We start from the raw sequence: 19771 nt of genomic DNA on the forward strand, positions 1-19771 counted from the left end.
AAAAAAAATTTCAAGTACAATTAAAAACAAAAATCTCCCTTTCTGTTAATAATGAAACCATAGATGTATTTAAAATTATAATTATTATATGCACTAAGAATTTATTTATTGGTATGTTAATTATAATTATAATTATGATCACTAAATTATGGCTAGTGAAGCAATTATTTTTCATGATTATTGTAATTACGATTTATAAAATTATTTCAACACTTATTGAAATATAAGTAGTAATAAATTATTATGGTTAATATGTTATATAAACACTTAAAAGAAAGAGAGGAAAAATTCTGCAAATGTATGATAAAATATTTGCTTACACGGTTATAGTTTTAAACAGACGTCATCAAACATCTTCACCAAATCTCTTTCAAGGGTCGAACAACGTTCTTAATATTGAAATTAGGGTGCTCCCACTCCACTGCTTCCCACCAATCTATTGGATACACTTGGATTCTCTGGAGAGAATTAGAAGGAGATAGTTTTCCTTCATCATCAATCTCAAGCTGTGGAAGATATAGAGGAATCCGCTTTAGCTTTGGACAATAACTTATTGTAATGGATTGGAGAGAATCACAACCCATTACTCCATTTTCACTACAAATGCGCTGCAATTGTACCAGTTTCCCCAATCTTTTTTTCTCGGATTCTGTTATTATTTCTTCCAATTCACTGCAATACCTAACATCCATCACTTCCAGGTTGCTTAGAACCCAATCAGCTGAAAACAATTTCTTAATTTTGTCGCAATTCCATAGAGTGATCTCTTTGAGGGAGGAAAATCTGTCGACTGATGATTCTCCAGCTCCAACTTCAACTATGACTTTCAAATTCTCTAACTCAATTAGATCCAGAGACTCGAGTTTTGAAGCTGATCACAGTGGGATGAAATTACAGATTCCAACTCACTACAACCACGAAGTTCACATTTTTTCAAATCAGTTGCATCCCTCAATCCAATATCGTTTATACTTCTCACACCCCTGCACTCTAGTACACTTAATTCCTTGATGCCGTATGGAAGTATAATTTCATCTCCAACATCAGTTTTAATCCCTTTAAATCTAACAACATTACTAAATACCAGGGGACGAACAGAGGTGATTTCAGAAACCAAATGGAGAGTTTATAAAGCGTTTTTCTCTTACTTGCAAACGTGTTCAAGCCACACACGTTATGGAACCAGTCCTCAAAAACCTCCAACTTATTCAATTCCCTCAACTCTTCTGCGCTTTCCAATTTAAAATGAACTGCCCAATACTGAAGCCGGCATAGTTTTGAGAGTGTTCCAGTAGGAATCCCCGTTAGACGAATGGTACGTTTAAGATTGAGATATCTAAGATTCACCAACATTTCCAAACCTTGAGGGATTTTCTCGATTCCACTGCCTCCAAGATCCAATTTCTTCAAAGCTTGAAGTTTCGATAAACAAGGCAAACTCCTTAAATTCCAACATCCTCTAAGTAACAATACTGTTTCTCCAAACTAGAAATAGAATTAGGCAAACTCTCCAAATAATTGCGTGAAAGATCAATAATCTCAAGGTTAGGAAAGTGCTCAAAGAAAAGATTCTGGAATTTCTTTCAATTCATTCCATGAGAGCAACAATGCTGTCAGCTTCGGAAATTTCAGGCATTTCATGGTTTGAGGAATTGTTGAGATGGAATTGCACATTAAAGAAACCTTCTCCAAATCTTCACCCCATTCCTCCATGTTTGGCACCTCTTCCAACTGCATACCAGCTTTTACCAGAAATCTTTTCCTTGTGATATGCAATGCCATATCTCTAACAAGATCATGCATTTTTATACATGACCTATCTTGAACCCTTTCTAGCAAACAGTTTTCTTCAAGCTTTTGCAAAATGGAATGACCGCTACCCTCCATTGCTTTTCTACTTCCCATTCCATCTATAAGCCCTTCTTCCATCCACTTTTCAATGATCTCATCTTTATCGATTACATCATCTTCAGGATATAATGCACAATACAAAAGGCAATCTTGGTCTATTCGTTGCAGACGATCATAGCTGAATTTTAAACATCCATACACCTTATCTTCCATATCGTTGATGTTTCTGATGTTGCCTCGTAATTCCTCTATAGCATCTTCCCACATACAAGGATCGGATTTTCCCCTCATACAACCAGCCAGTGTGACAACTGCTAGGGGAAGTCCACCACATTCCCTCACGGCAAGTTCCATTAATGATTCTAAAGTTGGATTGGGCAACATGTCTTGTCCAGCTTTGCTTAAGAATAAGTTCATGGCTTCCTCCATAGAAAAACAAGGAACTTTAACTTTCTTAAATCCCATTGATTCAACAACCCTTTCTCAGCGTGTGGTCAACACTAATTTGCATCCATTGGTTGTTATTGGCTCAAGGATTCCAACATCCTCAAAGGAAAAGCTTCTCCATACATCATCCAATATTAGCACATACCTCATTTCTCCTCTCAACATTTCTGATAACTTCCCTGCACGGACAGTTATATTTTCATCATCTGACAAGTTTCTCTCCAATTGAGAAGCGATGTCCTTTTGCAGCTTTCGAATATCGAAGACTTAAGATACAGTTACCCAAATCAATTTTCTAAATTTATCCTTCATAATAGTTGTTTTCCCTATTCCGCCCATCCCCCACACACCAACTAATCCAACTGCATCTCCCATCAAGTACTGATAAATTTCTTCTCTAACATTGGTCGCAACTACTACTTCCGGTGTAGGTAGATTAACCTCTATGGTAGAAGGATCATTAACAACCTAGCCCCCGGAGAAATTTCCTTCAGCATGCACTTCCTTCATTGCCTGAGTCGCCTCATCAACAAGCTTCCCCAAGCATGAGCGGAACAGATATTTTCCTTTACTGATTTTATCTTCAACATGTTGAGCATGACCAAGCTTTTGCTCTACTTTCTCAAACCATCTTTTAACTTCCTGCTTTGGCATTTTCCCGAAGTGATGCTCGTCTTCCAACTGCTGTTGAAAATCGGCCTCCTTGGCACGCAAATCCGCTTGTGCTTGATTGAAATCATCAACGTATTCAGTGAATTTCCTTTGGAATTTTAGATATTTGCTAGCATTACGACTGATGAACTTAATAACATCAAGGATATGCCCGATGAGTTCAGCCATTAAAAAGGTCTAGTTTTCCTGCATCAAATTTAGCATATTGTTTAAGAATATTAGAAAATCAAAAGGAGAATTACAATAATACAAATAGAGCCACCTGAGCTTGTTTAAGTGGTTGAATCCTCTAAGCATATGCAGTACTTATAACTTCAAACAAAATTCACTAAAATTACAGACATGATGGGAGGATACAGCACAGATCTGGTTGTTGACACCATAGGTCCCAACTCCAAACCACTAGATCTAGTCTTCAAATAATACATTTTCCCTTACAGACACAATAAGGCAGTTCATTTTGACATATATGCATATGAGATCCACATAAAGGGACTGAACAAAATGTCATATATGCAACATAAGTAAGATAACATAATATGTTAGAATTAAATACCCGAATTTTTATTTAAATAAAATACGATAGAAAATAAAAAAAAAAAAGTAAAATCCATAAAGAACTAGACTTCTTTTATTTTATTTTAGAATAAAGTTTTTTAAACCTTATTAAACTCCATCTATTTTATATTAATTAGGATAAAGTGTTTCAATCTAGTTCTGAAAGAGTTTCCAAGTAAAATTTGTGTGTTCTTTATTTTATTTTATTTTTCACATAAGACTTGGGTGTATTTAGGGATAATAACAGAATAAAAGGCAGCACAAGTAGAAGAATATAAGATGCATGCTATGGCCAATTTATTGAAGCTTACTTGAACCTATAGCTTGGAATAAAGAATGCTAGTGCCAAACTCTTTTCTCCACTTCAAAAGATCCAACTAAAGAAGGAATTACTAGCGTTTGCTTAAGAATAGCTGAAATCAAGGACTCCAAGAACAATCTCCAGTATTGTTCTCTTAGACAGTAGTAGTCCAATAGTGGGGGGCGATGGGTCAAATCTTAGGCAAAATAGAGCGTTACAGCTGGCAACAAAATCATAATTATACCAATTAAACCCAGTTGAAATCCTAAAGAAATCAAATTTGTAAAGGCTGAAACCTTAGCAATTTAAATAAGGAGTTATGTGAGATGGTGATATTTGTTGTACTCGGTGGTTAAAAGTTGTTTTAAATATGGAGTAACTTTAAAATATGAGATATATATTTATCCTCTTAATGAATTTATAGAATATAAAAAATTAGTTATTAAATTCGTTCGGTAGATATATTATAATTTCTTTAGTTGGTTATCTTTTTTTTGTTTTTCGGAAGTGTATAATTTTAATTTATTTTATATAAATTAATAATTTAGGGATGACTAGCTATTTACTATTTTTTATATGTATTTTAGATATAATGTCAAATTTAACCTTCAATATTTTTTTCTTTCTTATCAATTTGGCTCTCTACTTTTTAAAAAAAAAATTTAGCCACTAACCTTTTAAAAATAATTGAATTTTTTAAAAAACTAAAATACAAACTAAAACATTAAATGTTTAAACATGACAATCGGAATGCCAATCTACACATACTTTTTTTTTTTTGAATTTCTATGAACGTTTTATATATCTTTTTACTTTTTTTTAATATTTTTAAATTATTTATGAATGTGGCATATAAGACAAATAAGATCATGTTAAGTGTCAACATGAAGTATAAATGGATTTTTACGTGAGTTGTCATGCTAACATTGTTAAAAAAATTTTAATTTTTTTTAGTCAGCATTTTTGTTTTAAAACAATAATTTGGCTCTTTATAGAAGATTAATCTTCAAATTTAGCTCAAAATCAGAACAAGAATTAATTTGATAAACGATATAACAATTAACAGTTAAATTTGACATTATGCCTATAATTGAAAAACAAATTTTAAATTAAATTATAAAAAGTATTGATTTTTTTCCCATAATAATGAATATAAATCTACAAGTAGTTTTGTAACGCCCCAAATAATTTAATTTTGCTTCTGTAAAATTTGATATAAGTATGTATTTTCTTTAGTGGTTAAATAGTTTGGGGCGTGTGAGAGGTCCTAAGTTCAAGTCTTATCTTTAGCAATTTTTGTTATTTTTGGATCTAAGCCTTATCTTTGTTCAATGGGCTTATATTTAATTACTTGTAAATTTATATTAGAATGAGCTTGCTTGTTTGAGTGGTAAGGGAACTAGTGTGTTGGAGGTCCTGTGTTTGAATCTCTGCGCAAGCGTGTGTGTATTGTTTTTGCTCTATTATCTGTAGAGTTTTGGTGGAATTGGGTTTCTGAGGAAATGGTTGTCAGTGGGATATTGGAGAGGAATTTGGAGGATTCCTCGTAACTTATCTGATATTTTTTATTTTTATTTTGTTCCCAAATTTTCTCACTTTTAGTAATTCCCAAGAATCTGACGTTATTCATTTTCTTTCTTGCTCTCTGCCACTTTTTCCCTTTTTCTTTTTGCTCTCTGCCACTTTTTCCCTTTCTCTTTCTTGCCGTCGAATTTATTCCTGTTATCTTTTTTCTGCCAAATTTTCGTATTCTGCTATTTTGGTTCTCTTTGTGCGTTACTGGAGAAGATCAAGGGGCTGGGGGTTTTCAATTAGCGGCATAATTGTGCGAAATCTCTGTTATTCGATTGAAGGTGCTGAGTGTCTCGGGAGTGTTGTTGCGTCGAAACCGTACTAGGTATGTTCCCAAAATGCGAAAATTTGAGTTTCGGTGAAAGTTAAAAAACTGCATTGTCGATGTCACACGGGTGTGTGGTCGCCGTATGAATGGCGGTGTGCGAGACACGGCCGTGTGATTGACGAATACATAGCCGTGTGGTGGCTCAAGTGTGGTCATGTAGGCCACACGGGCATGGCCAAGTTGGGTGTGTGGGCCCACACAGGCATGTCACATGGACGTGTGAACTTTGGGCTAGGCCGTGTGGGCCACACGGGCAAAGGCTAATTTAGGCGTGTGGTCTACATGGGTATGTGGGCCCATAATTTTGAAATTTTCCCTAGGGTCACACAGGTCGCTCTGATCAACTGTGGGCCTACTATAGGGTCGGTAAGAGCTATTTAAACTCTATTTTAAATGTTATGGTACTCTAATAGACTGATTTGAGTAGGATACTAAATGTATGCTTGACTATACTGTCATATGTATATCTGTTATTTGTTTAAAATCATGTTGAGCATGTTTAATTCGATAATTTTGTATCTAATTTGGGGCGGGATTTGTATTTGAGGATGAAGTATTCTAATCGATGTTAATCGCCTATACTCTAGCAGCATGGCTGCATATATTCTGATACGTGTCTTAATGGCACAAGTTGGTGTGTAGGGATGGGTGGGTGTTTTTAACCCCACATGGTGTGATGGGATGGTCGGAGATGGTACGTAGAGGATGGGGGTAGGATTTATGCATGTCTGCTTTTGAAACTGAAACTGATTCTGAATCTGAAACTGTATCTGCTTCTGACTGTGTTTATAAAACTGTATGTTTGCATTCTGTTGGGTTATACACTGAGTTTACATAAACTCACTTCTGTTTGTCTGTTTTGTCAGGTAATCTACAAACTTAGGCAAATCGGTGCGACGGAGTCTCACGGTGACCACAAGTTTGTGTATTGACTTTAAATAATGATTTTATTTAATTTCAGATTATTTTTGGGAGTTTTGTAATTGTTGGACTCTTTGGACTGTTTAAAATTTTTTATTTGGTTTTGGTTATGTTTAAACTTTTAAAGCGTCGTTTGATTAAAATTACGGTTTTACGAAATCAAAGGGTTTTTTTTCAAAAGTACAAACTAGATTTTTCAAAATATAACATTTTTAAAACCTCCACTGCAAATATTGTTTTGGTAAATGAATTAATTAAATAACATTATCAGTAATAGTTATAAAAATTGGATGGTTTATCGAGTAACACTGTTTCCAAAACTCAACTTTTTTTTGACATCACCAGATTCAGTCATAACGTCTAGGCCGGGTTTGGGGTGTTACATTTAGTGGTATCAGAGTCAAGTTGCAAAACTCAACTGTAAATTTTGGGTTTCAAAATTTTGTTTTAAATATAATTGGTTTTCAAATATCCTTAATAATTTGAAAAAGAAAAGTATTATGTGGTACACCGAGTCTCCGGTGCCGATCCTATAAGAATTTCTGAAACTTAGTTAGAATTGCTCTAAAACACTATAGATAGTATCTTCTAAAACTGTACTGAGTTAGCTAGAGACTGAAATATCTGAAAATAATTCTAAACTTCTAATAATTTATACATAAAATATTTGTTAATAAATACTGAAACTGATGTATAAAACTTTTAATGTAGATTAAAACTCAAATTTATAATGAGCGCTTGTGAAACTCGCGAACGTGGTATTAAAGGCTGTGGTAGAGACCGTAGAGGGCTTGAGCTGAGTTTTCCTCTCTAGGAAGTATGCCCAACTTGAATACGAGTGAGACACCAGTATCGCTTGTTACTAAGACTGGGTCTCAAAGTCACTCGGCTGGGGATGACGCATTGTCCCAAGCCATGTTGAGAATCTTGGAGAGGGTTGCTGGACCCCACTCTGGAGTTGAGGGTTGAGGGTCGGTAACTAAACGACTCCGGTCTAATGGTGCTGAGTTATTTAGGGCCGTCACTGGAGTCGTCCCTAATGTGGCTGAATATTGGTTGGAGGCCACTGAGATGATCATGAATGATCTAGATTACACTTTTAAGTAAAAACTGAAGGGTGCAGTCTCCTTGCTTCGCGATGAGGCTTATCAGTGGTGGTTAACAGTTGAGGAGGATACCTAGTCTGATTGTCTGAGTTAAGATTTCTTCAAAACTACCTTCTAGAGCAAGTATGTGGGAGTTAATTATGTGGATGCTCGTAGGTATGAGTTCATGAATCTCACGCAATGCGATAGATCTGTGACCGAGTATGAGGTTGAGTTTTTGATGCTGAGCCGCTACGCTCGAGATATGGTGGTGACTGAGTATGAGAGGTGCGTCTTATTTGAGGATAGTTTAAGGGATAATTTGAGGGTGCTAATACCTCCATAGAGAGAGCGAAAGTGAGAGTTTACAGTTCTGGTAGAGAAGGCGAAGATCATCGAAGATGTTAAGCGCGTAGAGTGCCAGAATAGGGATCGAGAGAAGGGTAAGAACAAGAGGGATTTAGAGCCCTCAAGTTCGATGTAGAGGTCTAAGAAAAAGGCCAGATCTGGCGGGCCAGTTAGAGTAGGGGCCCATGTTGCTCCTACTAGGTTGCAGCCATGCAGTGATTGTAGACGCTATCCGGGTGAGTGTTGGAGGAGGTTAGAGGTTTGTCTGAGGTGTGAGTCTCTAGAGCATCGTATTAAGGAGTGTCCACAGAAGGCTGATCAGATACAAGCTTTGGCACCGGGTTCTGTGCAGCCTTAGAGGGTAGTTCAACAGCAGCCTAGGGGCTATTGACAGGCTAGAGGTGGTAATGGTATGGGTCGCGAGTAGAAAACACCGGTCAGAGGTGATGGTCAAACTGAGGCGAGGCAGCCTGCACTAGTTTATGTTGCACGAAGTCGCGAAGATAGAGATGCTCCTGATGTCATCACAAGTACGTTCCTTATATTTGATGCACCTTATACTGCTCTAATAGACATAGGTTCTACACACTCTTACGTAACTATTACTTCTAGTGAGGTTACTGTATTAAGTTCGTTGAGGCAGTTCGTTCGGGTTAGTAAAATTTATAGAAATGTTCCACTAATGGTGTAATGAACTATTTTTTGGCAAATCTAATGGAGCTTTTGTTTGGAGAGTTCGATCTAATCTTGGGTATAGACCGGTTGGTTAAGTACCGGGTCAGTTTAGACTAAGCATCTAATAGGGTCGTTCTGAGGATGAAGGATAATTTGGAGGTGGTTGTAATTGGTGAGCGTTGAGATTATTTGTCCAATGTGCTCTCTGCTCTTGTGGTTGAGAAATTGGTTCGGAAATGGTGTAAGGCGTATTTGGCTTACGTTAGTGTTTTTGATTTTGGGGTTTTTCTGTTGGGGATATCAAAACAGTGAGGGACTTTCCAGATGTCTTTCCTGGAGAGTTACCAGGTTCACCTCTGAATCGAGAAGTCGAGTTTGGAATTAAGCTTCTACTAGGTACAAATCTTGTGCTTATCGCTCCGTATCATATGGCACAAAAGGAGCTTATGGAGCTTAAGGCTCAACTGTAAGAGCTTCTGGATCGTGGTTTCATCCGTCCTAGTGTGTCTCCGTGGGGAGCACCAGTTCTGTTTGTTAAGAAGAAGGATGGAACCATGATGACGTGCACGATTATCGCTAGTTGAACAAGTTAATTGTAAAGAATAAGTATCCACTTCCGAGGATCGATGACTTGTTTGATCAGTTACGGGGAGCTTCGGTGTTCTCTAAAATAGATCTTCGTTCCGAGTATCATTAGTTGAGGGTTAAGGAAGTTGATGTTCATAAAAATACATTTAGGACTTGTTATGGACATTATGAGTTCCTAGTTATGCCTTTTGGTCTGACGAATGCTTTGACTGCATTCATGGATCTGATGAATCATGTCTTTCAACCTTATCTGGATCAATTTATCGTGGTTTTTATCGATAAAATTTTGGTTTACGCTAAGAGTGATGATGAGCATGATGAGCATCTTAGAGTGGTACTTCAAATTTTTTGTGCAAAGCAACTCTACGCTAAGTTGAGTAAGTGTGAGTTCTAGTTATGAGAGGTAAATTTCTTGGGCCATGTAGTGTCTGTTGAGGGGATTCGTGTAGATTCGAGGAAGATTGAGGCTGTGCTGGATTGAAAACAGCCAAAGAATATGTATAAGATCCGCAGTTTTTTAAGTTTGATGGGTTATTATCGGTGGTTTGTTGAGGGATTCTCTCTGATTGCAGCTTCTTTAACTAAGCTTTTTTGAAAGGGTGTTTCGTTTATCTAGACTAATGCGTAGTAGTCGAGCTTCAAAAAGCTCAAGTCTGTTCTGACTTAGGCTTTTGTTTTGATACAGCCTGAATCTGACAAGGAGTTTCTGGTCTACAGTTATGCATCACACATCGGTTTGGGATGTGTATTGATACAAGATAGAAAGGTTGTGGCTTATGCATCATGTCAGCTTAAGATACATGAGGAAAACTATCTGACGCATGATCTCAAGTTGGTAGCTGTGATCTTTGCGTTGAAAATTTAGAGGCACTATCTGTATGGTGAGAGGTGTATTATCTACACTAATCATAAGAGTCTCAAGTTCCTTCTTACTTAGAAGGAGTTGAATCTTAGACAGCGCCGATGGATTGAGTTGCTTAAGGATTATGACAGCACGGTAGAGTACCATTCTGGTAAGGCTAATGTGGTAGCCGATACTCTTAGTCGTAGAACGATGACTGATCTGAGGGTGATGTTTGCTCGTCTTAGTTTGTTCGATGATGAGAGTCTATTAGCCAAGTTACAAGTTAAGCCGACTTGGATTGAGTAGATTTGAGATAGGTAGTTGGGGGATGAGTCTCTAAGTTTGCGATTTCGTCAAGTTGAGAGTTGCAGTACTTTAGATTTTGGGTAGAATAATAATGGTGTTCTATTTTTAGGGACGAATCTGTATATTGAATGATACTAATTTGAGGCAGTATATTCTGAGGGAGGTGCATAGTAGCCCTTATGCTATGTATCCCGGTGGTAATAAGATGTACCATGATCTCCGTGAGTTGTACTAGTGGCTGAGTTTGAAGCGTGAGATTACGAATTTTGTGGCTTAATGTCTGATGTGCCAGCAGGTTAAGGCTGATCACCAGTTGCCTTCGGGTTTGATGCAGCCATTTAAGATTCCCTTATGGAAATATGAATGTGTGACGATGAACTTCGTTAGTGGGTTGCCCTTGACACCCACTAAGATGAATTCTGTTTGGCTCATCGTGGATCGATTGACCAAGTCTGCTCACTTTATTCCAGTTTAGACGGACTATTCTTTACAAAAGTTAGCAAAGCTCTACATTTCTAAGATTATGAGACTGCATGAGGTTCCTGTATAGATCATTTCTGATAGAGATCCTCGCTTCATATCTCAGTTTTGGAAGAAATTGCATCAGGCTCTAGGTTTAAGGTTGGACTTCAGTACTGCATTCCATCCTCAGACCGATGGTTAATCTTAGAGGGTGATTCAGATGCTGGAGGATATGCTTCAGAGTTACGTGATTGACTTCCAAGGTAGTTGGGAGGATTATCTGCAGCTAGTTGAGTTCGCCTACAACAACAACTTTAAGTCTAACGTTCAGATGGCACCTTACGAGGCTTTATATGGTCGTAAGTGTCGTACTCTACTATGTTGGACTGAGATGCATGAACGTCGAGTTTTGAGTCATGAGTTGGTTTCTGAGACTAAAGATAAGGTTAGACTAATTCGAGATCGTCTGAAAGCGGCTTCTAATAGGCAGAAGTCTCATGTAGATCTGAAGGAGAGATATTGAGTACTCTGTGGGAGACTTTGTGTTTTTTAAGGTTTTTTTATGGAAGAAAGTTTTGAGATTTGGTCGCAATGGCAAGTTGAGCCCTAGGTTCATTGGGCCGCATCGGATTCTGAAGCGTGTAAGACCAGTCGCTTATCAGTTAGAGCTACTCCCAAAGTTAAACCATATCTATGACGCATTTCATGTTTTGGTGTTGAGGCGATATCGGTCAGATCCATCTCATGTTGTCTCTGTTGAGGAAATTAAGGTTAGGCCAGACTTAACTTTTGAGGAGGAGCTGGTTCAGATTCTGGATCGAGACGTTAAGGTTCTGATGAGGAAGTCTATTCTTTTAGTAAAGGTTCTGTGGCGGAATCATGGTACCGAGGAGGCCACGTGGGAACCTGAGGACTCGATGCGATAGCAGCATCCTTATCTATTCAGATCAGGTAAATTTCAAGGTCGAAATTTCTTTTAGGTGGTAGAGTTGTAACATTCCAAATAATTTGTTTCTGCTTCTGTAAAATCAGAAACAAGTATATATCTGCTTCAATGGTTAAGTGTTCTGAGTGTGTGTGTGAAGTCTCAAGTTCAAGTTTTATTTTTAGCAATTTTTTGTTATTTTTGGATCTAAGCTCTATCTTTGTTCAATGGGCTTATATTTAATTGCTTATAATTTCATATCAGAATGAGTCTGCTGGTTCGAGTGGTAAAGGAACTGGTGTGTTGGAGGTCCTGTGCTCAAATCCCTGCGGAAGCGTGGATATTATTTTTGCTTTGTTATCTGTAGAGTTTCAATGGAATTGGGTTTCTGAGGAAGTGGTTGTCAGTGGGATAGTGGAGAGGAATTTGGGGGATTCCTGATAACTTGTCCGATATAATTTTATTTTTATTTTTTCCCAAATTTCCTCTCTTTCAGAAATTCTCAAAAATTTGAAGTTATTCCTTTTCTTTCTTGTTCTCTGCCACTTTTTTCCTTTTTCTTTCTTGCTCTCTGCCACTTTTTCCCTTTTTCCTTCTTACCTCCATTTTTATTCTTGTTATCTTTTTGTTGCCAAATTTTCGTATTCCGCTATTTCGATGCTCTTCGTTCGTTATTGAAGAAGATCAAGGGGTTGGGGGTTTTTAATCAGCGGCCTAATTATGCGGAATCTCTATTATGCGACTGAATATGCTAAGTGTCTCGGGGGTGTTGTGCATCGAAACCGTACCAGATGTGTTCCCAAAATGTGAAAATCTGAGTTTCGGTGAAAGCCAAAAAATTACACTATCGACGCCATACAGGGGTGTGGTCGTCCGTGTAGATGGCCGTGTGTGAAACATGATCACATGGTCGATGAATGCATGGCCATGCGCAGCATACGACCGTTTGGTGGCTCGAGTGTGGCCATGTGGGCCACACATGCATGGAAAAGTTGGGCGTGTGAACTTTGGGCCAAGCCATGTGGGCCATACGGGTAAAAACCAATCTGGGCGTATGAGCCCACATAGGCATGTGGGCCTATAATTCTGGAATTTTTACTAGGGTCGCACGGTTCGCTCTGATTGACTGTAGGCCTACTGTAGGGTCGGTAAGGGCTATTTAAACCCTATTTTGAATGTTATGATACTCTGATAGACTGATTTGAGTAGGATACTAAATGTATGCCTAACTATACTGTCATATATATATCTGTTATTTGTTTGAAAGCATGTAAAGCATGTTTAATTGGATAATTTTGTATCTAATTTGGGGTGAGATTTGTATTTGAGGAGGAAGTATTATGATCGGCGTTAATCGCGTATACTCTGGCAGCATGGCTACATATATTCTGATACGTGTCGTAATGGCACAAGTTGGTGTGTAGGGATGGTGGGTGTTTTTAACCCCACATGGTGTGATGGATGGTCGGAGATGGTTTGTAGAGGATGGGGGGTAGAATTTATGCATGTCTACTTCTGGAATTGATTCTGAATCTAAAATTGTATCTGCTTCTGACTGTGTTTATGAAACTGTATGTTTACATGCTTAATTCTGTTGGGTTACACACCGAGTTTATGTAAACTCACTTCAGTTTGTCTATTTTGTTAGGTAATCCACAGACTTAGGCGGATCGGTACGACGGAGTCTCACGGTGACCACAAGTTTGTGAATTGACTTTAAGTAATGGTTTTATTTAATTTCGAATTATTTCTGGGAGTTTTGTAATTGTTGGACTCTCTGGACTGTTTAAAATTTTTTTATTTGGTTTTGGTTATGTTTAAACTTTTACAGCGTTGTTTGACTAAAATTATGATTTTACAAAATCAAAGGGTTTTTTTCGAAAGTACGAACTGGATTTTTCAAAATATAACGATTTTAAAACCTCCATTGCAAATATTGTTTTGGTAAATGAATTAATTAAATAACGTTATCAGTAATAGTTATAAAACTTGGATGGTTTATCGAGCAACACTGTTTCCAAAACTCAACCCTTGTGACATCACCAGATTCGGCTATAACGTCTAGGCCGGGTTTGGGGTGTTACAAGTTTGTAAAGGAAAATAATTGAAAACTCAGAAGGCATATGTGACAATTCGAAAAACACACACAAAAAAAGAATGAGAACCATTGAATATAAGAGAATATCTATACCTCACATTATCCTTCAAAACAAAATATCTATGCCCTAATAGTAGTATCTCAACCAATAAGTGTTGGGTATCATGGTAAGGTATATTGTATTTTTAGAGGGAGACCTAAAACGGACATTATTAAAAAAGGTAGTCATAAATGCTAAATGTGTTCCATAAAACGGATATGAATGATACAAAAAAGTAATCCCTAAAAGTCATGAAAACATAAGAATTTTGGTACTTTGAAGTTATATCTTCTTACCACTTCATATATATCATATATAGTGGTGAATTCAGTTCGGTTCAACGGTTTTAGAAAATATGGGCTTTGTCAAAAAAATTGTCACATTATCTTAGTTTAAAAAAAATCTAATAATGCAATTCTTGATTTTTTTTCTCTTCATAAAAATCATAATACATGCTCTAGATTCATTTATACATTTATAAAGTGAATTAAATAATTAAATAAATATCATAATCATTTAAAAAATATTTTAAGTTGAGCTATTTAGTGTATAAATAATTTAAACTGGTTAAAAGGAAAGCTAATAGGTAAAGCATTCTTAGGCCTAATGTTTTGTTGTGTCATTTCTTCTAATTAGTTGCTAACTTTAATTAGTTATAATTGAATCATTACATAGCTAAAAAATTTGAGTCATTACTATATGTCAATATAACTTATTAAATTCATAACTATCAAATATATATATTTAATAGCTTGTGTAGAATTGCTTCTTTTATAAATAAAATATTATAAAGTTTAATAAACCATTTTCTTAAAAGAAAATTAAAATTATGCTTATAATTATAATTATTATATTTAAAAAATATCCACTTATTCTAATACAAAAACAAAACCACACTTTTATAACTTTTTTATGACATATTTCTATAATTTTAATATTTTATATCATCATATCTAGTTTTTAATAATAATAATAATAATAATAATACAGTTAAATTAATTACTCTATATAGACATTGAAATGATCAATTTATTATTGTATTAAAACTATTCCTTTAAATATAATTTTTTTCATTTGAGTTGATTTGAATAAAATAGGTTCTCTGTGAAAAAACGAACCCGAATCAAATTATGCAGTTTGGGTGATAATATCAACCAAAAATCAAACCGAACATTACAAAACCTGAACCAAAATAAATCAAATACATCGATTCGAATCAATTTTTCGATTTCTTTGCCTAGTTCTAATCATATACTATAATGTTGAGAATAAGTAAGAATTAATTAACGGTACTTGAAAAGAAAAGGATAATAATAGATGAATTTATAAAAATAGGAAAGATTGATTTGGAGAATAATTAATCATTAATTTCATGTTTATTTTGTATTTTATATAATTTATCATAATAATTCAATTTTTAAAAATATAACTTGTCGTAAATCTATTGATAAATGGATGTTCGTAACCTCAAATTTACCCTATTATAATCTTTAAAAGATGCATGTCCACAACCCTTAAATTCATTATCTTGTAACCCCTAAATCATTTATGGGGCACCTTAATGTTGATCCTTAATATTTTATAACTTATGATTTTTGAAGTCCTATAAATAGAGAGCATGCACAAGCTTATTGGATATTTGCTTGGGGATGATCTCTTTCTCTTCATTAATTTAAAACCATATATATTTAAAAAAATTCAAAGTAAAAATAAGATACTTTAGTATGATAAATTTGAATTATTTATTAACTTATTTAGATTCCAAAATTATCATTTTAGAAAGAAATTAAATTTCTTTATATATTTATAAATGTATAAAATTTAGAATTTTTATAAATATTTAGAAATTAAAAAATTATTTTGAACTTTTCAAAATTACTTTGAATTACTTTTTTGTAATTTTTATTGAGAGAGAGATCGATTTGCTCATTTTCAAAATTGATAAGGACCAAAGGAATATTTATACCAATTTGTTATTTAAATTATTCAAATTGTAAAATCAAATCCAATCAGACTCAAATTATTTATTCAAATTGACTCAAAAAAATTAAATAACTCAATTTAATTAACTCAAAATTTATTTTTTTAAAATTATTTTCAAATCAAATTAAATTTTACATCTCAAATCAAATCCACATTTCTTTATTAATTATGATAGCTTTCCTATCTTAGGAAAAAACTTACAACCGCAATTAGGGTTGAGAAAATTGCTTGGGAAGGGACTTCTGTAATCATCAACAAGAAAAACAGGTTTAATGAAAACTTACAGCGTGTTTGGTTCGCTGTTTTCCCCCCTCTGCATGCGTATTCCCCCCCTATGCAGCAGGCCCACCAGGAAACGGTTGTTTGGTTCGCTGTTTTCCCATTCCCCGCCGAATCGGTTACTCCCCCATTACATTGATTGCGCGTAATAGGCATTACGGCCCCTCAGCGCCGATTACCCATTCCGCGTCTTTCCCTTTTTTCTCTTCCGTTTTCTGCCCTCATCCTCAACGCTGTCAAAAGCTTCCCCAAAGTAATCGACGGAGTCCTCGACGTTGTCAAAAGCTTCCCCAAAGTCGATCCTTCCAAGGTCACCCCTTTTTCTCACATCCATTTCACGATTTATTGTTTGATTTTATATTTCGGTGCTTGGGTGCTTAGGAAGAAATGATTTTGAAGTTATTCTTTTCTGGAACTACTTGATATTTCACCCGATTTATAGTGTTTTATGTGCATTTTTGGGTTTCATTCCCAAAATTGAAAGCCAAATCTTTCACCGGTAATCAATCATTTTTATACAATTTCTTTTCATGCTCATGTTTCCTTGTTTGGGTTTCTTTCAAAATTTCTGAATCAAATTGCTGTAGTTATTGGTAGATATTAGAAGAAGATAGTGCTGGTTTTGGCTTTGGGGATTTGCATATACCCCATCGGGCGGCTGATCTCCCTCCCAAATTCAAGTTCATGCTAGTTCCTGGAATGATCCAACACGTCTTTTGCACTGGTAATCTTTGCATCAAGGTATCCCATCTTTCTTTTCCTTTCTGGATTTTTTTTTTGTAGCTGAAATCATAGTTGAATTTGGTTCCAGTTCTTTAGCACTTTGGGTTTTATGTTTCTCAGCAAGCAATTGAATATATTAATTTTCTCTTCCTTTTTTGGAACTATGGATTGTTCATTCCTTTGTAGTAGTTATGCTAAATTTATGCCTAATTTAATCTGGATTTCATGTTTTTGCCCAATTATTTTCTCTTTGAGTTGTAATATGCGAAGAGATATTATTTGCTAGTTTGAATTTGGGAAAAGCAGCAGAAGCTACCATACCTGAATTATCAGTATTTTAAATGATCGCCAGCAATTGTTTTATTTGATAATTGTAATTTTGATCCGAATAGCCATTGCTGCTACCTTGCATTTATACATGCAAAGAATGATTCCTGTCATGTTTGATCTGAAATGCGTATAATCACGTGTCAGATACTAGTTTGTGCCCAACTCTGACATGAGTATGTTCAAAATTTCCGAAGCTTTTCCGTATGTTTGAAGGATTTTATCTCAATCCTTTGAATATGTGTAGGGCATATGTGCCACTTTTGAGAAAACGAGAAGAGTCCGTGTAGCATAGCATTAAGTAGGATTGAAGTACATATTTGGTTGAACTTAGAAACATGTAGGAAGTTAGTCACTAAGGGCTAGTTTCTCATTGCTTTTGAAAAGTGCTGCAAAAAAATGCTTATGAAAAATGCTTTTGAAAAGCTTGGTCTAAAATTTAAGAGTTTACTATCTGTTTAGTATTGCTTATGGCTCTAAAAGCACTTTTGAAAAGCTATTTTTTTCTTATTTGCATAGCCAACAACAAATCAAATGAACCTGATTTGTTAGCTTTAGCTTTATGGAAATTATGCCATAGTATTTCTACCAATTGAACTTTTACGGTTTTTGTTTTTCTTATTAAAATTACCACTGGCCCAGCTAATTCGGACTAAAATTTCAGGAAGTTCAAGATTACTTGAAGACACTTTGTCCTGACTTGCATATTACCAGAGGTGAATATGATGAAGATACAAGATATCCCGAGACCAAAACATTAACTATCAGACAATTCAAGTTGGGATTGTGCCATGCCATGGCCATCAGGTATTATTTTCTTCTTTCCGCTGGTATATAGTATTGGACTCTGCATTTTAAATCAGTAAGTAGTTTGCCATTGATGCAGATTATAAATTTATATTGAAGCATGCATCTCCTGCTGTGAAAAATATGTGATTTCATGCTAATGGTGTTAAATAAATATAAAAATAATCGTTCATGCCTTACATTTCAAGTTAAAATATGTTCTGTTTGGAAAACTTGTAGACAGAGATCTTGCTCTCTTTTTCTGAAGCTGCTAAAGGATGCACGAAGGATCTACAGTTTTATGCATTTGTAACTTGTGATTCATGCGGTAAGTAGCGCCTAAAATTTGTTGGAATCATGTTGTGTTCAAGAACCATACAAGCACAAATGTAATCCACTAAATGCATAATTCCAAGTGGAGAGAAAGGTAACCTGGTATGTTCATCTAAGTTACTTACATTTTTTGCAAGTTGATTAATCATAGACTTACTGTTGCTTCTTTGTCCTTCTGCAGCAAGACCTGCATTCTACAAATATGTTGCCTTCATGTTCATCTTGAATGCACTAGAACTGTTTGCTTTACCTAGAGCTTCTTTCTAAAGATCAATATACCGATATTGCTGTGGGAACATATCCAAAAATGTAGAATGTGCTTTACCTAGAGCTTCTTCCTAAATATCAGTTAGTCCTTGATTTTTTTTCAGTATGTACTATGTGTTATCAAGTAGATTTGGAGTTTGAATATCTACATCTAAATTATTTTCATTTCCAAGCAGAGATCTTTTCTGATCAATTTTCTTGTAACAAAATAAATAGTATCATTGTGTTTGTTATTGTAGAATTACAAGAGTCTTGTACTAATGGAATTTGATGGAGTTTGAATGGCTCACAGGTTTGATGGAGTTTATTTTTTAATTCTTTTTTAATTTTTTAATTATGTTCAATTATAATTAACACTACAAAAATTATCTCAACAAACGAAACAAAAAAAAGTAAAATGCTACAAACAAATCATGTTTTCTTTTTAAAAAAGAAAGAAAGATATTTAACACACTATATTATTCAAATGGGTTTTTTTAATAATAATTATTAAGTCATCAATTAATCAAATCCACAAAATCAATTATTTTAGATTATATTTTATAGTATTATATATTATGATTTTAGTAAATTCGTATAAGAATATTTAATACTAAGAATTTTATTAAATTATATATTTATATTAAATTATATTTAATAATAATTATTTTAGATTATATTTTATAGTATTATATATTATGATTTTAGTAAATTCATATAAGAATATTTTAATATTAAGAATTTTATTAAATTATATTTTTTATTAAATTATATTTAATAATTATTATTTTAAATTATATTTTATACTATTATATATTATAATTTTAGTAAATTCATATAAGAATTTTATTAAATTATAATATATTTAATTATAATTATGTTTAAATATGATTAAATTATTTATTATTGATAATAATAATCTTATTAAAATTTAAATAACAATAACAATAATCATTTACCAAAACAAATTTATGCTAAGGGTATTCTAGTCATTTTAGTTTTTTCCATTATGCTATTACACCTCTATTCCATTCAACCAAACACAAGATTACTATTACGCCTCTATTCCATTA

At 34.6% G+C, this 19771-nt stretch overlaps 2 long non-coding RNA genes and 1 pseudogene across 5 annotated transcripts; 1 reads left to right on the plus strand and 2 right to left on the minus strand.

The window, feature by feature from the left end:
- Positions 1-277: 277 nt before the first annotated feature.
- LOC107934540 (disease resistance protein At4g27190-like) lies at positions 278-3373 on the minus strand (annotated as a pseudogene).
- A 12903-nt stretch (positions 3374-16276) lies between these two features.
- LOC107950327 (uncharacterized) lies at positions 16277-18912 on the plus strand. Of its 4 annotated transcripts, none has more exons than XR_005902830.1 (5): positions 16277-16593; positions 16881-17024; positions 17998-18140; positions 18360-18546; positions 18634-18912. It is a non-coding gene; the product is annotated as an uncharacterized lncRNA (long non-coding RNA). The 4 variants fall into 4 exon arrangements; XR_001697986.2 differs by having other exon boundaries at positions 16279-16593; positions 16871-17024; XR_001697985.2 differs by having other exon boundaries at positions 16311-16593; positions 16871-17024; positions 18360-18554.
- LOC121207709 (uncharacterized) lies at positions 17916-18414 on the minus strand. The gene is made up of 2 exons (XR_005902831.1): positions 18321-18414; positions 17916-18180 (listed from the first exon to the last, which is right to left on the minus strand). It is a non-coding gene; the product is annotated as an uncharacterized lncRNA (long non-coding RNA).
- Positions 18913-19771: the final 859 nt, after the last annotated feature.

The sequence above is a fragment of the Gossypium hirsutum genome, chromosome A10 (genome assembly GCF_007990345.1).
Source record: "Gossypium hirsutum isolate 1008001.06 chromosome A10, Gossypium_hirsutum_v2.1, whole genome shotgun sequence".
NCBI classification, from domain to species: domain Eukaryota; kingdom Viridiplantae; phylum Streptophyta; class Magnoliopsida; order Malvales; family Malvaceae; genus Gossypium; species Gossypium hirsutum.